This window comes from Pinus tabuliformis, chromosome 6 (assembly GCF_031772625.1).
Source record: "Pinus tabuliformis cultivar Carrire ecotype Pingquan chromosome 6, CPIR1, whole genome shotgun sequence".
Taxonomy (NCBI): domain Eukaryota; kingdom Viridiplantae; phylum Streptophyta; class Pinopsida; order Pinales; family Pinaceae; genus Pinus; species Pinus tabuliformis.
The window spans coordinates 171,345,815-171,364,183 of NC_142292.1; positions in this window are offsets into that span (position 1 = coordinate 171,345,815).

Consider the following 18,369-nt stretch of genomic DNA (forward strand, 5'->3'; position numbering starts at 1 on the left):
ACCCTACCTTGGCTTTGTCCTTTGTTCAGCAGTTTTGGGGCACCTTTCCCTTGCTTCAGATTCACAAATCCAAAGTCTCGCTTCTTCTGTTTAAACTTCTGCTCGATCTCGACAACGTATCGGTACATCGTGTCGAGTGAGGAGATGTCCAAGAACTCCATCTCATCTTGGATGTACCTGTGTAGGAAACCACGGTATTTGAGTACCAAATGCAGCTCAGAATCCTTGATACCCAACTTTATGTGAAGGGTATGAAAAATATTGGCAAACTCTGTCACGTCTCTGTCCCTTCCCTGCCGCAGCGTGGTCCACTTGATGTATTTATCCTCATAGCTTCTAATAGGGTAGTACTGCTCCTTGATGGCATTCTTAAATGAATTCTAAGTGGGTGCACATGAAAACAGTGAGGACGTACTTTCATCCTTCTACTCACAGTAGGTTTCCTACCAGTCCTTGACCTAGGGGGCGGTTTTGAGAAGAGCAAAAATAATCTTTTCCCGGCTAGAAAAATCATGGACAGAAAAATACCGTTCTGGTAGATTTATTCATTTATCTACAGCATCTGCATCTATCTAACCCTCAAATATGGGAATGTCAAATTTAACTTGTACCTTAAAGGGTGTGGCTCTTCTAGAGTAGCTTCTGGAAGTAGATGTGTCACCCTTGGGTAGATGCTGAAGAATCAGGGCAAAGTTGTCCCTCATCACGTTCCTTAGTCACTCAAGGGCCTCTTCGAGCAAGATTTTGATAGGAGCTCCCACCCCCTCGTCTTTATTTTCATTCGCCATGGGAGGCCATTGGGATTTGTGAGGCTGGTCTTGCAAAGGTTTGACCAGTTCAAGCCCTAACTACTTATATCCCGACCTCGTTGGGGACATGCAAAGAAGAACAGAGAAAGAGCAGACCGCTCTGATACCACTGATCCAAATTTAAACAGAAACACAAGAAATTACAGATATGACCATAAATACATAGATGCAACAGAAATAATACTTCATTTCATTGATGTAAAATATTGAAATATGCTTACAAACAGAAATGGAAATAAACTAGCTCGGGCGATGGTAGCTTATCTCTAAGAAGAGATGTGGTGGATACATGCCTCTAAACTATCTTACAATGAGGCTCGAAGGCCTATTTATTGTTCAGAAATAATGGAAAACCCTAAACATCCAAAAACCTAACCCTAGGAGATGAAGCGTTAAACTATGGGCTCTGTTTTGGGTAGATTGGTACATCAACTTCCCGGGGTCGTAACTTTGACATATGATCTCTGTTTGATGCACAAAATGCCTCGTTAGAAAGATCTATTCGAGGACTACAACTTTTGAGTGAGTAGAATTAGTCCATCACCCCATGTTTCTCCCAGGTTTCCCAAAAAAATGTCGCTTAGGGCCTCAAAACGGCTCCGAAAGTTCAGGACCTGAAAAACTGCCAAAAATAGTAAATTGTGCTACAAATAAGAAAATTGAAAAACTAAAAGAAACAATGGTGGAGGGCCAAGTGGAATAGGCGGGTGGCCACCAATATCCACCTGGACCATGATGAGATTAGAACCGATGTTAGAAAGGAGAAGAGCCATAAAAGACCAAAAGAAAAAATGCCCAAGAATGTCTCTGTTCTAGTTGATAATGAGGATTTTACTTGTCTAGAAGAAAAGAGGAGGAAGAAAATAAAAGTTAATCATTCTCAAAAAGTCAAGGCAAACAATGAAGATCCCAGTGAAAATTCAAAAGAAACCATGGAAATCATTACACCAGGAGATGATTTAGAGGATGGCACTATTAAAACAAAATAAAATGTCATTCGACATCACTTGACAAAGACAAACTTAATTGAGGGTGGTCGTACATTTCAGCTTAATCTCAGAAAAATATCTAAGCCAAGTGAAGGACAATTTAAATATCAAATAAGAAAGCCACACCACCTGCATGTTCACAACTTGAATACATTGATGAGGTACAATCCATATGATCATGTGGTTGATCATATGCTTCTTGTTGATCCAGTTCAAGTTCCCAACAAAGAAGCATTTGATAAGTCAAAATGTTTTGAATAAAATTATTATGTGCTTGGGGGAAACCATTTGGTAGAAGCTCAAAGGCAATTGATGGAGGAATATCCCAATAACCCACGTTTTGAAACAATGAAATGTATCATTTATGCTGGTTTATCAGATACAGAAGAAAAGTTATTGGCATGGGATCATAATATAGATAATGAGTATAGGATTTCTATGACTTTTATCCAAAGGGTTAGATTTATTCATAATGAATTTGAAGAAAAATGTGATGGGGATAAGACAAATATTAATCTAAATACGCTATCAAATTGAGGAAAAAATTAATTCAAAAAGAGGCAAAGTACATTCTGATATATTCAGAGGTATTGATAATATTTTCCTGTTAGAATTTAGAATTGGAGAGATATTGGAATTGATTAATGATATTTTTAGCATGTGGAAGAACATTGAAATTAAAAACCAAAAGGTCAAAAAGTCTAAATCATTGATATGCAGCAGTAGTAAATCAAGTCCTGAAATGAAATTGCTTCCAGAAGATATGACTATCACACCTTTGAGAGCATTGCAAGGAGTGAAGGATGAAAAACTTGTCAAAATAATATTATCTCGTGTGAAGTCAGGGGAATTATCATTGGATGAAATGTGTGAGGAATTTAAAAAATAAGTTTCTAGAATTATTTTTACTTATTTCTAGATTATAATTTTATTTTAAATATAATATATTTTTGTTGGTAGTATTTGTTATACATATCATTATATTAACTTTTTTTACTTTATTCATTCACGAGTTTTATATGAAAATACAAGAACAAATGGTTAAATTGTTGAATGAAGATAGTTGGGATGATGTTGTATGTAACTACCCAGATTCAAGTTCTACATCAACACTAAAAGATTTTTATTTTGCATTTAAAAAGGTGTGTCGATTTATACATTAAGTTTTATTCATCTGTATAATAATTTTATTTTAAAACTTATACATAAATTTTTTTATTTTATTAAAGATGAAGAAGGATGCAAATGGATCACTAGATAGTTTCAAAACCTTTATTGAAAAAATTAAGATCGAAAGACTAAAAAAGCAAAGTCTTAGTAATCTTGAACTTGATCCAACTCTTACTCATTTCATTTAGAGCGGGCTTGACACTATTCAATATCAAATAATATAAGGTGATTGTGAATACATTTCTAAACTTTTATCTAAAAGGTATTATTCCCTAGTTATTGCAGATATTCCCCATGGTTTCAATATTCCAAACATTGACTATGATAGTGACCTTTATACTTATCAAGCGTTTAGTAAAGTGGTTGCGGGATTTGTAGAAGTCACATCATCATCATTATGGAGATTTGTGACATTTGATTCAGACACACAATTGGCAATGTTATTGACAAGCTTCAAAGGGAAAACAAACTCAAGGATGCAGCTTACATGGTAAGACGTTGAAATTGTATGTTTGATTAATGTTAAAAAATTCATTTATGTACAAGTTAATTAAACTTTTACTATTTCATGTTACAGGAAAAAGTCAAATCTTATTAACCATGAAGATCAACCAATTATAAGTGATTGTGAGTTCATCCATGTTGAAAGTTGGACAAAAGATGATAGCTATAAGTCTATGCTTCTTAATCGGGTAGATGGAAAGAGTCATAACCAAGTACTGGTTTATGAAGTTGTTGTAAAAAAATAACATATGAAGATAAATAAGCAAAATGAAAGATAGTTAACATTTATCAAAAACCACAGTCATTGATTAACTATCTTATAGACTTATGTTCAAATGAAGGAGATTGGGTTCTGGATTTATTCTCAGGCTCAAGTAAGTTTTATTATATAAAATTGAATTTAAATATCTTCTTTCTTAATTTATATGTGATTATACCAATTTACTTCATTATTTCTTTTGTGCTTTATAAAGGTACAACATTAACATGTTTCCTACAAAAATGAAGAAATTGCATTGCCATTGAAAAAGACCCAATATAGTGCAAATTTATTCAATAAAGAACTAATGCTCTTCAATTTCTTCCAAATGAAGTGCAAGAAATTCGGTTAAGGAAAGACGATTTTAATGAATCACGTGTGGCAAAAAAGGCAAAGGAACTCAACCACCATTAGATGTAATGATTGTAAAGGCATACATTGGGAGATTCATAGACATCAAAGATCAATCAGAAGAGGAAAATGAGCAAACAAAAGCAAAAAATATTGTGGAAGAAGAAGATGATGAAACTCTAGAAGATGAAGAGTATGGATTACATGATATTCTTGATTAAATTTAAGTTATGCTTTGAAATCAAGCTCATTTTTTGTAACTATTAATTAGTTATACTTGTAATGTTTTGATTTTGACATTTTATGAGAAGAATAAGTATGCAGTTAATGTTGTTATATGTTCAATATTTGTATTATTTGGTTTTCACTTTAATTTTTATGTGAATCATTATTTTTTGAAAAAAAAATGTGATTATTATTAATTTTTTACATAAAATTCATAAAAAAAAACTATTATTTAACCATTTTTTGTTAAATGTTTCCTATAAAAATTGTGATTTTGATATGTTATTTCTAGAAAAAAAAAATGATCAAAATGTTTAATTTTTTTGTTATATTTATGTTCAAAATGTTTATTTTTAAGTCAATTGTTAAAAATGTTGAAATACGGAAATAATAATATTCCAATTTAATTTGTCCTTGAATTAAATTGTGAATTAAAATTGAATTTAGTCTTAACAGCTACTTGGAAATAATTAATTAATTTATTTTATATTAATTAGTTAGAGAAATTCAATTTAGAAGTCTTTCTAAAGTCATGCAAGAGTTATCCCTTAAATTAAGGAAATAAGATTGAGTTATATTTGAGTTGTAATTAGTTAACTCAGTTTACTGAGTTAAGTCCAATTAAATTAGTTCCAAATTGTTTGATGAACTAATAGAGAGTTAACAGTCAATTGATGCATGCATGCACTCAACTAGTGCTACTCCAGTTAACTGAAGATTCCCTCATCAGAAACTCATGCATGTCTATTCTGAGAAAGACCCAGTTGAGATTAATGTTCAAGGACAGTGTACTATCAGTTGCATGTGTTTTCTTATAAAGAAAACTCATGCATGTATTCAAGGATATAATCCTTGAGGATTGTGTAGTTTTGGAGGAGATTATCCACTTGGTAAAAGGAGAATCATCCACAAGGAACAACGTAAAGAAATAGGAGCTTGGAGGGAAGAGAGGAAGGATGGAGAGAAGCCAAGATTGCCTGTGAGCATCTGTGAGGATTGTACTGAGAGCTGGCTAGCTATGAGAGCTAAGGCTTTGTATAATTCCTATGTATTTCCACCATGTATGATAATACAATAGTGTGGGGTTTTTAGCTGAGGTTTTCCCCAAAGTATTTTCATGTGTATTGTGCCATTGATTCTTCTTCTACTGGTTATATTGTTCAGCTTGATCTTTAAACTTCCACAAATTGATAGTAGAAGTAGGTTATAATATTCTTCTTTGATTTATATTGCATTTTTGGGTTAACCTATAGCAGATTTTCTACATGGTATCGGAGCTATGAACAGTGTATCGAGAAGAGAATTTGAAGTTTGAAGTTCAGGGTTGCAGGTGAAAATGGAATTCATATCATACTTCAAGGTTGGCCAATGGCATTCTATGGCTTGAGACTCGAGTATGCCTTGGAAGGTAACTTGAATTACATAGCATGGCAAGATAGAATGGAGGCTATATTAGAAGACAATGGCTTGAAGGAATTCATTGATCAAGAAATCCCAAAGCCAGTTTCAACTAATGCACAAGAGTTGGTTGAGTGGAAGAAGTGTGTGGCGAAGGCAAGACAGATCATCCTTGAGGGAGTTTGAGACCATATTGTCTCGAGTCTCCATGGGAAGGATACTCCATTTTCAATGTGGAAGATATTGAAGGATCTCTACCAGAACAATAGCGACCAGAGGAAATTGGCGCTCAAGGATAAGCTTTGAAGAATCAAGATGGAGAAGGGCGATACTATTTCCACATATCTGAACAAGCTCACCACCTGCAGAGATGAGCTTGGAAGTGTGGGAATAACTACTGCCGATGATGATATGGTGAGCCTCGCTCTCCTTGGCCTTCTAAAAGGTTCGAATAGCTACCAGGAATCTGTGAATGGAAGGGAGAAACTACCGGATTAGGAACGACTGTGGTTGAATCTTATGCAGGAGGAGAACATGAGGAGCACATGAGATGGTTCTTCATATAAGAACGATGATGAATAAAATTTGGCCTTCGCAAGTAAGGCAAGGGGAAAGCTTCCCATTTCAAATCAAATTTTTCTCATGGAGGGAAGAAGGGTGACATGTCTAAAGTAAGATGCTTTAATTGTCACAAGATGGGACATATGCAACTAATTGCCCATCGAAGAAGTCCAAGAAGGGATCCTCGAAAGGATCGGAAGGTGAGGCATTAGCCTCTCAGTTCGAAATGGACTTTACCCTCATCACATGCATGGTGTCATCGATGATGGGTTGTGTCTGGTATCTTGACAGTGGAGCCTCATTCCACATGACCGGTAATAAAAATTTATTCAATGCATTGGAGGAGAAAGACTTCAAGATATGCACAGAGATGGGTGATGATGGAAGGTATAGTGTTTCAGGAGTGGGCACGGTTGCTTTTCAGAGGGAGCATGGAGCTCCTCTCACCTTGACAGATGTGATGTATGTGCCTGGGCTGAACAAGAACTTGGTATCGGTCGCGATGTTGGAGGATAAAGGCTATGATGTTTTCTTCAGTAAAGGAAAGGCATTCCTAAGACACATAGAAATGGGTTAGACCAAGAGGATAGGGATTCATGTGAAGAATCTCTATAAACTAAAGGTAGATGATTGTACAACATTGAGTACGAAAGTAGAATTGGTGCAAAGCCAAGACATTGGCGAGTTGTGGCATAGGCGGTTGGGCCATTTGCATCATGGGGCTTTGAAGATAATGCAACAGATATCTACAGGACTTCCCAAAGGTAAACTTGAGCAAGTTGACACATGCAAAGGTTGTACCTTGGGAAATTGCACCAAGTCTTCCTTTCATGATTGAGACAGTCGAGCAGAGGCTATCTTAGAGAAAATTCATACTAATTTGTGTGGACCATTCTCGACGGCATCCACAATGAATCAAACGTATTATGTGATTTTCATTGATGACTTCTTGTAAACGATAGATTTATTTCATGCAGAAGAAGGACCAAACTTTCACAAAGTTTTGTGAGTTCAAAGCTTTGGTTGAGAAAGAGTCAGGGAAGAAGATCAAGGCCTTGAGAAGCAACAATGGTGGAGAATATGTCTCTCAAGAGTTTAAGGACTTCTGTGTAGTGGAAGGAATTAAATGAGAGTTGATGGCACCTCATAACCCATAGCAGAATGGGGTGGCCGAGAGGAAGAACAAAACTATTGTAGGGGTAGCACGGGCAATGTTGCATGACCAAGGCCTACCACTTCACTTGTGGGCTGAGGCATGCAACATAGCGGTCTATTTGCAGAATATAAGCCCGCATCGCATACTTGGGATGAAGACACCAGAGGAATCTTTCTATGGTAAGAGACCAGATGTGGGTCACTTCAGGATCTTTGGCTCATCGGTATATTTCCATGTGACAAAGGATGCACGGAAGAAGATTGAGCTGACAGCAAAGTTGGGGATACTTGTGGGGTGCACTGATACACCTCACAACTATCGGGTGTACTTGCCTACCAGTCAAAGGACAGTGGTTCGTAGAGATCTCGAGTTTGATGAGCAGAAGGCCATGTGAGTTTCCCTTGAGAGGGAGCTCCAACTATAGGTTGTGGAGGAATTGTTGGTTCCTAAGGAGGAGGAGCCTCAGACTAATGTAGAGGAGCCGCATGCAGAGGTTCCAGGAGTGAAGACATCCACTTAAGCAGAGTCTTCCAGAGATAGATGGAAGTACATAAGAGAAGCTGACAGAGTGTTGGAGGATGTGAGAGAGAATGTGGGAGCACCATCTTCTTAGGGTAGATAGAGGAGGTCACCTGAGAGGTACACTGGATACATGGCCCTTACTGGGGAATGTGTTGAGACTGAGCCATATTCCTTTGAGGGAGCAGTGCAGCAACCTATTTGGGTTGATGTTGTGGTGGAGGAGTATGACTCCATAGTTTGTAATACTGTTTGGGATGTGGTTTCGAGACCAGAGAACAAGTCAGTTGTGAGTTCCCATTGGCTTTACAAAGTAAAGCAAGTTGCTGATGGTAGTGTGGAGAAGCATAAGGCAAGATTTGTTGCTTGTGGCTTGTCACAAGCCGAGGGGATTAACTATGATGAGAATTTTTCTCCTGTCACAAGGTACTCATCTATCAGATCTATGTTGGCACTATCAGCACAAATGGGTTGGAATATCCATTAGATGGATGTGAAGACTGCATTCCTCAATGGTTAGATTGAGGAAGTGGGGTACATAGAGCAGCCAGAAGGTTTTGACAGCTTTGATTGTGAGTGGCATGTGTGCTGACTCAAGAGAGCATTGTACGGGCTGAAGCAAGCACCTCGTGCTTGGTACACCAGGATAGACAACTACTTCATCGGGTTGGGCTTCACAAACAGTGAAGCGGATGCAAACTTGTACCAAATCGTGGTGAAAGGTAAGTTATTGATTATCTTACTTTATGTTGATGATCTCATATTGACTAGTGATGATCGGTTGATTGTGTCTTGCAAGGAGGACCTTGCAAGAGAATTCGAGATGAAAGATATGGGTCTCATGCATTACTTCCTTGGCATGGAAGTGTGGCAGAAGAATGGGGAGGTGTCTCAGGGCAAGTATGCCAACGAGATACTCAGGAGATTCCACATGGAGAAGTGCAAGCCCATGAAAACTCCTCTAGTAGGTAACTAGAGGACATAGGTTGCTACTTCAAGAGGAGTGGTAGAGGCTACTGTGTATAGGTAGCTTGTGGCTTCACTGATGTACTTAGTAAACACATGACCATATTTGTGCTATGTGGTGAACTAGCTGAGTCAAGCGATGGTTTAGCCTACCAACTTAGATGTTTTGGAAGGTGGAAAAGCATGTATTGAGATACCTTAGAGGAACATCTCAGTATGGATTATGGTACAGACGGACAGAGGGAGTGAAGCTACAGGGCTTCACTGATACAGATTGGGCAGGGAGTCCATCAGATCGGAAGAGCGCATCAGGAGGGATTTTCAACCTTGGGTCAGCAGCAGTTTCTTGGTACAGCAGGAAACAGAGGTCGGTTGCACTTAGCTCAGGAGAGGCAGAATACATGGCTGCAAGTCAAGCAGCATGTGAGGCCATCTGGATGCAGAATATCCTAGTTGGTTTGTTTTATCAGAGGATGGATCCAACTGTGATCTATTGTGATAATCAGAGTTGTATCAAATTCTCTAAGAATCCAGTATTTTATGATGGGTCCAAGCACATCGACATTCGGTATCATCATCTCAGAGACTATGTAATGAGGAGGATCATGTTGCTGCAATATATTTCGACAGAGGAGCAAGATGCTGACATTTTGACAAAGGCATTGTCAAAGTGTAAATTCGAGTTCGATAGAGACGAGATCGGGGTGGCATAAAATCCCTTTCTTGTTGAGAGGGAGTGTTGAAATATGGCAACAAGAATATTCCAATTTAATTTGTCCTTGAATTAAATTGTGAATTAAAATCGAATTTAGTCTTAATATCTACTTGGAAATAATTAATTAATTTATTTTAAATTAATTAGTTGGAGAAATTCAAGTTAGAAGTCTTTCTGAAGTCATGCAAGAGTTATCCCTTAAATTAGGGAGATAAGATTAAGTTATATTTGAGTTGTAATTAGTTAACTCAGTTTACTGAATTAAGTCCAGTTAAACTAGTTCCAAACTGTTTGAGGAACTAATAGAGAGTTAACAGTGAGTTGATGCATGCATGCACTCAACTAGTGCTACTCCATTTAACTGAAGATTCCCTCATCAGAAACTCATGCATGTCTATTATGAGAAAGACCTAGTTGAGATTAATGTTCAAGGATAGTGTACTATTATAAGAAAACACATGCATGCAGTCAAGGATATAATCCTTGAGGATTACACAATTCTGGAGGAGATTATCCACTTGGTAAAAGGAGAATCATCCACAAGGAACAATGCAAGGAAATAGGAGCTTGGAGGGCAAAGAGAGAGGCTGGAGAGAAGCCAAGATTGCCTGTGAGCATCTATGAGGATTGTACTGAAAGTTGGCTAGCTGTGAGAGCTAAGGCTTTGTATAATTCCTATGTATTTCCACCATGTATGATAATACAATAGTGTGGGGTTTTTAGCTGAGGCTTTCCCCAAAGTATTTTCGTGTGTATTTCACCATTGATTCTGTTTCTTCTGGTTATATTGTTCAGCTTGATCTTCAAGCTTCCGCAAATTGATAGTAGAAGTAGGTTGTAGTATTCTGCTTTGATTTATATTGCATTATCGGGTTAACCTATAGTAGATTTTCTACAAAAAATTATTGCTTTTAAGAGACAATTATTTGATGTGCATTGACAAGTTAATTAACGATATATAAATATGTAGAATATCGAAACTTTACCCCAACAGAGTCACGTAGGAACACAAGCATCACTCTGCTGCCAACGAGCATAGTCAGTACCCTGGTGGAGTTACTTACACCACCTCTTTACACAGGAAGCCTTTCCTTATTTCACCTTTATTTATTTTTTATATTTCATTTTTTTTTCATTTTCAGAGAACTATGCATAGGCACTTATTTATTTCATGAAGCAGAGGAGGGATCTTGATTTATTTAGAGTAGAAGAGGTTGTCCTTTCAGAGAAGTATGTTATAGATATACCTCCAACATACTTGTTAAGTTTCCCCCCCTCACCTTACTCTACTTGACTAAGTCGACAAGGGTTAACCGAATATATAAAAATAGATTAGAGTAGGTAGTACTAGTTAAAAGTGTAAGCGTTGTGTTTTCACCAAGACTCACTCTAAACATAACATGTTTTCCATCAGGGTATGATCGACTGAAGACAACATATTATTCATAAAAAGAGAGGATAGAAGATAACCAATTTTTGATAGTTCTACAAGTCCTCTTGTACTTCACCCTGCCTATCTCAAGAGCCAAACACGGTTTCATGTGAAGCTAAACCTATGGGTGCATAACAAGGAAACAAACAAACAAGCAAAGGACAAAAGTAAATGAAAGAAATTCATGAAAGCAAAGAAAACAATGCAAGCAGAGCAAACAAAAAGGAAAACAATACTCCTACTCCTAAAATAAACAGTGCATGGGCCTACTCACGTAAAGTGATATTTCTAATGCAGCCACCAGTGCATTGGTTGACCCATGTTGGTGAAGGCATAGTCGACCAAAAATATATACAAGTAAACCAATGCACAAAAAAGATAAGACAATGATGACGAACACGCTCGAAGTTTGAATGCGTCCACAGAAAAGAAAAGAGTAAAAGCGCAAGACAAACACTCTACAGATGTACCGAGGTGTTGCAACACACCATGCACAGATGATGAACATGTACACTCTTTTTACCATAAAAAACACGAAAACATAGAAAAGGAAGACAACTTTCGCTTAGCGAGAGTGCTCGTTGTGTATGATTCCTCCAATGCATGAGCGATGGGATCATGTGATTGAGGTGGAGGATGTGAAATCTATAAACTATATTGATCTTTAATGTAAACATGAGAGTGATGAGGAGCCTAGGGCATTTCAACAAATTTTTGATCAAAAGCGGAACTGACCTCAAGACAACGAGGACCTGACATAACCATCAGCGTGGGTTGAAGTGCCTCAATAGTTCAAGGGGTTTCCACTTCATCAGTGGGTAGATCATCAAAGATCGGTGGCTTAGAAAGATCAACAACAAGTGAATCAGAATCATGATCGAATGGAGTAAAGAGATCATGACAGCCACAACCAGAAAATTCGAGATGTTCATTGGTATCCTCATGATCTGACAAATCATACAGAGGGGTTGATGAGAAACAAGAATTTTCACCCTCTGATTTTCTAGAAAGAAAATATGATAAATTGGGTGGATTCATAAAGAAATATGTGTCCCCTCCGCAATTAAATGAAAAACTGACATCTTGTGTGTCATGTGGATGATCGGAAGTAGAAACATCCAAGAATGAACTTTCACAAGACAAAACATAAGTGGTAGAATCACAAAAGGTGTCAGGAAACAATGGATGTGGTGCGGAGGGAAGGAGGTCATCCTTCACCGTAGGTTCTTCTTCATATTCCCACACATACTCATCATAAATCCCAGCGCAGGTTAGTTTCGCAACACCAACGTCATCGACACTTGATCCTCGTGAACAACAAATGTGGAGTCTAGAACGGGAGAACACAACACAATACAATCCAGAGGATCAACATAACAAGAGGAAGAAGGTTAAGATAATAGGTTCATGTGACAACCAGTAGGTTTGCAAGCCAAATTTGCATAGATATTGAGAGAAGGTGGGGTGGGAGGATGTGACAGTTCAACAGATGGGTTCACAACTTCTCCCACCTCACACTGCAGAGCTAGAGATGTTTGATGAGAAGCAGATGGAGGGTCACTTGTGACAACAACCTTGTCCATCTTGGGTTTGGCAGCTCTAACACCGAGGTATGCTCGGAGGGGTTCGAATGATTCTAACACATGAGGATTTTTAGATATGTGAAGAAGATACTGAAATATTTCATTGAGAACTTTCCAATCAATTTTATCTTTTGGGATTTGAAAAGCGATATTTTGGAAGCGCTTCCAAAATTGAAAAATGGATTCATCAGGTGATTTTCATAATTCCATAATTTTTTTATTAAGTGCTTTACGATCATAATGATAGAAATCATAGGCCAAATCTTTAATCATTTGATCATAAGAGTGAATGAAGGCTACAAGCAATGTGACACACCATTACAACGCATTCCCTCAGAACGTGAATGTGAACAACAAGCAAGCAATGTGATCCTAATGGATTTCATTCCTTTCATAGAAACCCATGAAGGAAACTCCTTGACTAAGCAAGGATTCTCTGTCTTCACCATCATATGTGTTATGTGACAATTCATTAAGGAGATCCTCCAACACTTCAAAATCACATCCATGAGATATACATCTCAGAGAATTAAATGTAATGTAAGTCATGAAGGATGTCTAGAGATTCAAAATAGACTTTAATGACTCAACTTTTAATCTAGCCCTCCTTCTAGCACTAGAAATGTTGACAGTGCTAGATCCGCCAACATGTGAGGGAATCTCTCCAGTGAGAAGTCCCAACTAGAACTCAAACCATTTGGAGTCCCAACAGTGGGTAGTAAAGCAATTCCTTAACTACGATAGCGCGTAGAGGTAAGTTTGATATCTTTGTCGAAAGAAAGTGTGTGAACTTGTAGTGAGTCAAGTGAGATGCATGGGGGTTCTAACACACAAAGGGGAAAAAAGGAAGTGTATTCCTTAGAAGCCTATAACAATATGTAACCTGAAAGGAACACATGAGCTGAATGACATCACAAGCTTGAAAGAAGAATAGTCCACAATCCAAAGTGATAGGTTAAACCAACAACACATCTGCAATAAGATTCATACATTTTCATACAAAATAGTTCATACACAAATGCGTAAGTTAAATAACATATATTGCTAAAAAAACTAGAATAGTCCAACTACAATAACAACATATGCATGAAAATGTGTTGCCTATGTTATATATTATTAAGTGAAATTTCCATCCATACATAAACCATTGGAAACCACTAGCTCCAATAGTGGAACATTACAGTCAACACCGCTTGCTCCTCCAAAGAGATGTACTCGCTTTGCACTGTGGATAAACCAAGGCTCGTCACAATACTCTCCAAGCCTTCTCTAAGAAATGATTAGCCAAAATCTTGGCTCCCAAAATCTCGTACTATGAGTTATTAGATTATATATAGAGCAAAGGGTGGGGTGACCCTTGACAATCCCCTTTGACTCTTGGACTACCCTCATGACTCTTCACATTACAACAATGACTGTTCTCATTCCATTAATGACACTTGGAATTTTACTTACAAAATATTTACAATAATACAATTTCCACATATACCCATGTGGGACAAAAATATGCTTGAGTTAGCTTGACAAGACAAACAACATTACTTAGGGTCTTGGGGAAAGACCAATTCGGTAACCTCCTCACGATGGTATTCAGTGATGAAAATATACCAAGCTTGGTATTGCGCTATTGTGTCCCCATACTGTCTAATGACATCTTTGTCAAATCAGACTCTTGCCTCCATGGCTTCTGGGCATATGGTTTTTAAACCTCTGTCTAGCTCATCCTAAAGCATGCGCAACACTATCTTGAGTGTGGCTGGACCACTGATGTACCATTGCATGTTCTTTGTGCTGAGATGCAAGTCATCACTAGTGACTTCACACATTAGTTGTTCTATGTACTTGTCGACATCCAACATGACTTGGTTATTCCTCATGGCCTGGGTGAGGGTTCTGATGGAATGGATTTTGTGCATTCGCACTATGACATCTAGACTCCTGAACAATTGTGCATAGGAAGCCCCAATGCTAGTGATGAGTGGAGGGAGATTCTCATAGTTCCGGATCAACATCTGAATCCATTCTTTATCTAGCTCATCCTCTAGCTTCATCCTCTTGTGAAAGTAAAGCGGGGCTCCCTTTTACCTCATTGTCCATTCTTTCATGTGCACAATAGCAATGTGAATGTCTTTGAGATTTTGGGTTGTCTGTGCGCACTATTGTTGAAATCCGTACAGATGGACAACTACTTTGTGCACGGTGACAAATATGCTATACAATGTCCACATGGTGGCCTCCAAATTTGATATCTCCGCCAATATTTATTTCTTCATCTCTGTCATGGTAGATTCTGCAGACTGCTCTATTCTCTTCTTGGCCTCTTGCAAGTCCTTCGCAATTCGATCATTCTCTGCTATCAAGAACTTTATCGTTTAACTCGTGGATTATACATAAGCCTTTGAAGCCTCAACCATGGCAACTGGATGTATTCTAACATCTGGTACAATAACCCTTTCATTTGTGTGTGCAAGTGATGTATGATCATCCGAGAGCTGCTTTCTGCATGCCTGTACAATCCTCTTTTATGATTCGTCAAATTCCAAATTGTACACGTCTGTCTTTGAATCATTATTAAGGAGAACAACTTATCCTTGCTTGCTCGGGACTGGTTGTGATTCTGGAGGTGGCGAAGACTGTGGTGTGAACTCGGATGCCCTCGGCATGAGACCGGTGTCTTGGTCCTATAGCTCATGTTCTGTCTCCATGTTTATTGCCTCAACTAACTTCTCAACCTGCTGAGCAAGTTCCCGAACCTGCACCTGCTCACCCTCTTCTTCATCTGCTATCTGTTGTGTTGTATCAACCTGTATCTGCCCATTTTTCTCTTTCAGTGCACCTTGTCCTTCTTCCCGTTGCTATTTCTACCTTTCTTCTCTTTCTCTCCTCCTAAGCTCTTGTTCCGCTTTCATCTTCTTCTCCGTCTCCTGTAATCTCCTCTCTGTATCTTCCAACCTTTTCTTCTCTCTCTCTTTCTGCTCGACTCTCCTTTCATGTTGTCACCTCTTCACATATATCTCCAAAGCTACACTCTCAACAATGGATCTTCGTTGAGCTTGTAACTTTTCTCAGCCTTTGCGCTCTCGGCAATCTTCCTCTTACCTTTGTCATGTGCCGGTTTATTGCTCACTATTGTTGTTGTTGTTGTTGTTTCTCTGTGTGGTGTTGCTGCCTGTAGTGCTAATTTCCATTCTATAGCCATGCTAACCGGTTCATTGAGCTTATAGGAGTTATAGAAATACCTCCAAAGATATTCCTCTTGCTAATGACATGCCCCGTAGATCCATGGGTAGTACACCTTCGCACAATGGTTCTTTCATATGTAGTGGGGATCATACGGATTGAAGCTCTTGGTGTCGAACCCAAACTTATTCAAGTCTTCGTCCTCAACATCTGCATCTTTGAAGATATGAATCTCATACAACCCAATCCACAAAGGAAAAGTAGGCCATGGGGCCTTCTTCCTCCTATGAAGTCCTATTGATAACCCTATGGAGATTTGGTATGCAACCTCTTGCATGACCAGCTTGTCTGTGGAAAACCTTAGTAGCTCATGCGAAGGCTTCTCCATGCCAAAAATTTTGATGAAGGTGCCATCCGGTGAGGCATACCAATATATGATGTTAAGCAATATTTGCATCGCTTCCTGGGACATGTAAGGTGGATCATGTTCGAATATCATCCTATACATTGGGGCGATGAAGTGGTCAGATAACCTCGCCATTACTCCTCAGTAGCTGCACCCAAAGAGAAACTTGCAATAAATGTTCATTGCTTCCTCTGATAGTGCCCCTGTCCAACCCATGCCAAGAAACTGTTGTTGGGCACAGATTGCATCAATAAGGTACGCGAACATAAAGAATCTTGTTTGTCCATCCTTAGGCGGATTCCAGGCATTTGACACATGCACTTTCAGCTGCAGAGCCAACATGTCCGACCAGTTGAAAGGCCAATTGATCTAACATAACAACCCAACTCTGCAGGAACCTATTTGTGCTCTCTTGACCATACAAGCAACATGTGAAGATGACCAGGAGTTGGTAAGCCTTCCCGAGTGACTTTGTCTTGTAGACCTGGTTGGGTGTCGTCCTGAACTTCGATGGCTCTTTTACCCAATGCTTCGTGATATCTCTAGTGTTTACATTGGGGTTGGGAGTGAAGAACAATGTATCCATGTAGTTCATCGGCTGCGGCAAGTGATACATCTGATGGTAGTTTTCCATCTTGAAGGTGGTAAGGTGTGTCCCACTATTATTTCTCAATTTCATCGTCTCGGGATTGGTATGTTAGACAACCCAGTGAATGATATCCATGCATGGAAGGTAGGTACCTGTATTCAACCCTGCACAAGCCTGAATTTGAATGTTGACATAGACTTGTCAATCTTCCAAATCTTCCTTAAAAATGCCTACAAATATGGCCTTTATTTATTTCCATGTGATATTCATGTCCTTATCTACGAACAACTGCGTGTCGACATAGATGGGCAAGTTCATTGGCACCTGTTCAACCACGTCTCTAGTGCTGCTCTCTACAGTGTCCTTTGATCCAGCTCTCTTGGAAACCATGATGCATGTATTGCTAAGAGACTACTCAACAACTAATGTATCTAGAGACAGAGTAGACACTCACAGAAAGCAAATGTCACTTTAAAAACACAAAGCACTTCAAGGATCGATCATGCAACAAACTGCGTGATTGTTGGGGACGATTGCATAGTAGTGCCTCTCAGAGGCGGGGAGAATATTAGTTGGAACTATGCATTGCGTAGTCTCAACTACCAGTGAGACTTGTTGCTGACTAGAACTACGCAAAGCGCAGTCCAGCTGCATTGACTGTGGACTAGAACTGTGCAATGTGCAGTTCAGTCCCGCTTGACTGCTGGCTAGGACTGCGCATTGCACAATCCTAGTGGGCAAGACTGGGCACTATCTTCCAGAACTATGTAGAGCACATCTGGAGGCCACAAGATGCTTCTACATAATTGCTGGAGCCAAGGTAGAGCCTCGAGTTCTGAGAATGCGTAGTGCATGCCAGACAAAGTAAGATCTGAGCCAAGGCAGCCCAGATATGCCCAAGGGCAACTTGAAAACGAGTAGATCTAAATACATGAGCAAAGTATGGTGTAGATAGGAGTGAATGATCATGCGTGAAATCAAATCAATGCAGGAATCAGCCAAATGGATGAGCATCAAAGTTAGTGGAGAGAGTCACTGCAATGACGACCGTTAGTGAAAAAATAATGTTGCGACACTTAAGAAAGAAAATACAAAACTTGATACAACACTTCTAAAAATGACAATGGTTGTTCAATAAAACATGCAAAACATCACTCACACAAGCCAAGGAAACAAAAGCGACAAAAAAAGCAACAAAAGACTTAAAAAGAAAAAATTACCCAAGAAAGTTTCACCGACTGTGTCGAAGGTTCCTAGATGCCTTAGGAATGCGAGAGCTCTAAGATCAAATGTGTAGAATGAGATTTGGGGCATCGTTTAAATAGATTTGGTAGATTCAAGGTTTATGACACACATGCCAAAAATCTAGGAAAAGGCGAAAAGTGGCAGGAAGTTTCTAAAAATGACTTGAGTGTAACTCCTAGTGATAAAAATAGATCCCTATTTTTTATGGATTCTTTTTGCTTTTTTTTCTTTTTCGGGAAAGGCTGCGATGCATGAATGGAGAAATTACGTAGTTTTGGAGTGAACTGGGCAACTTGTCGGCACATGCATTGG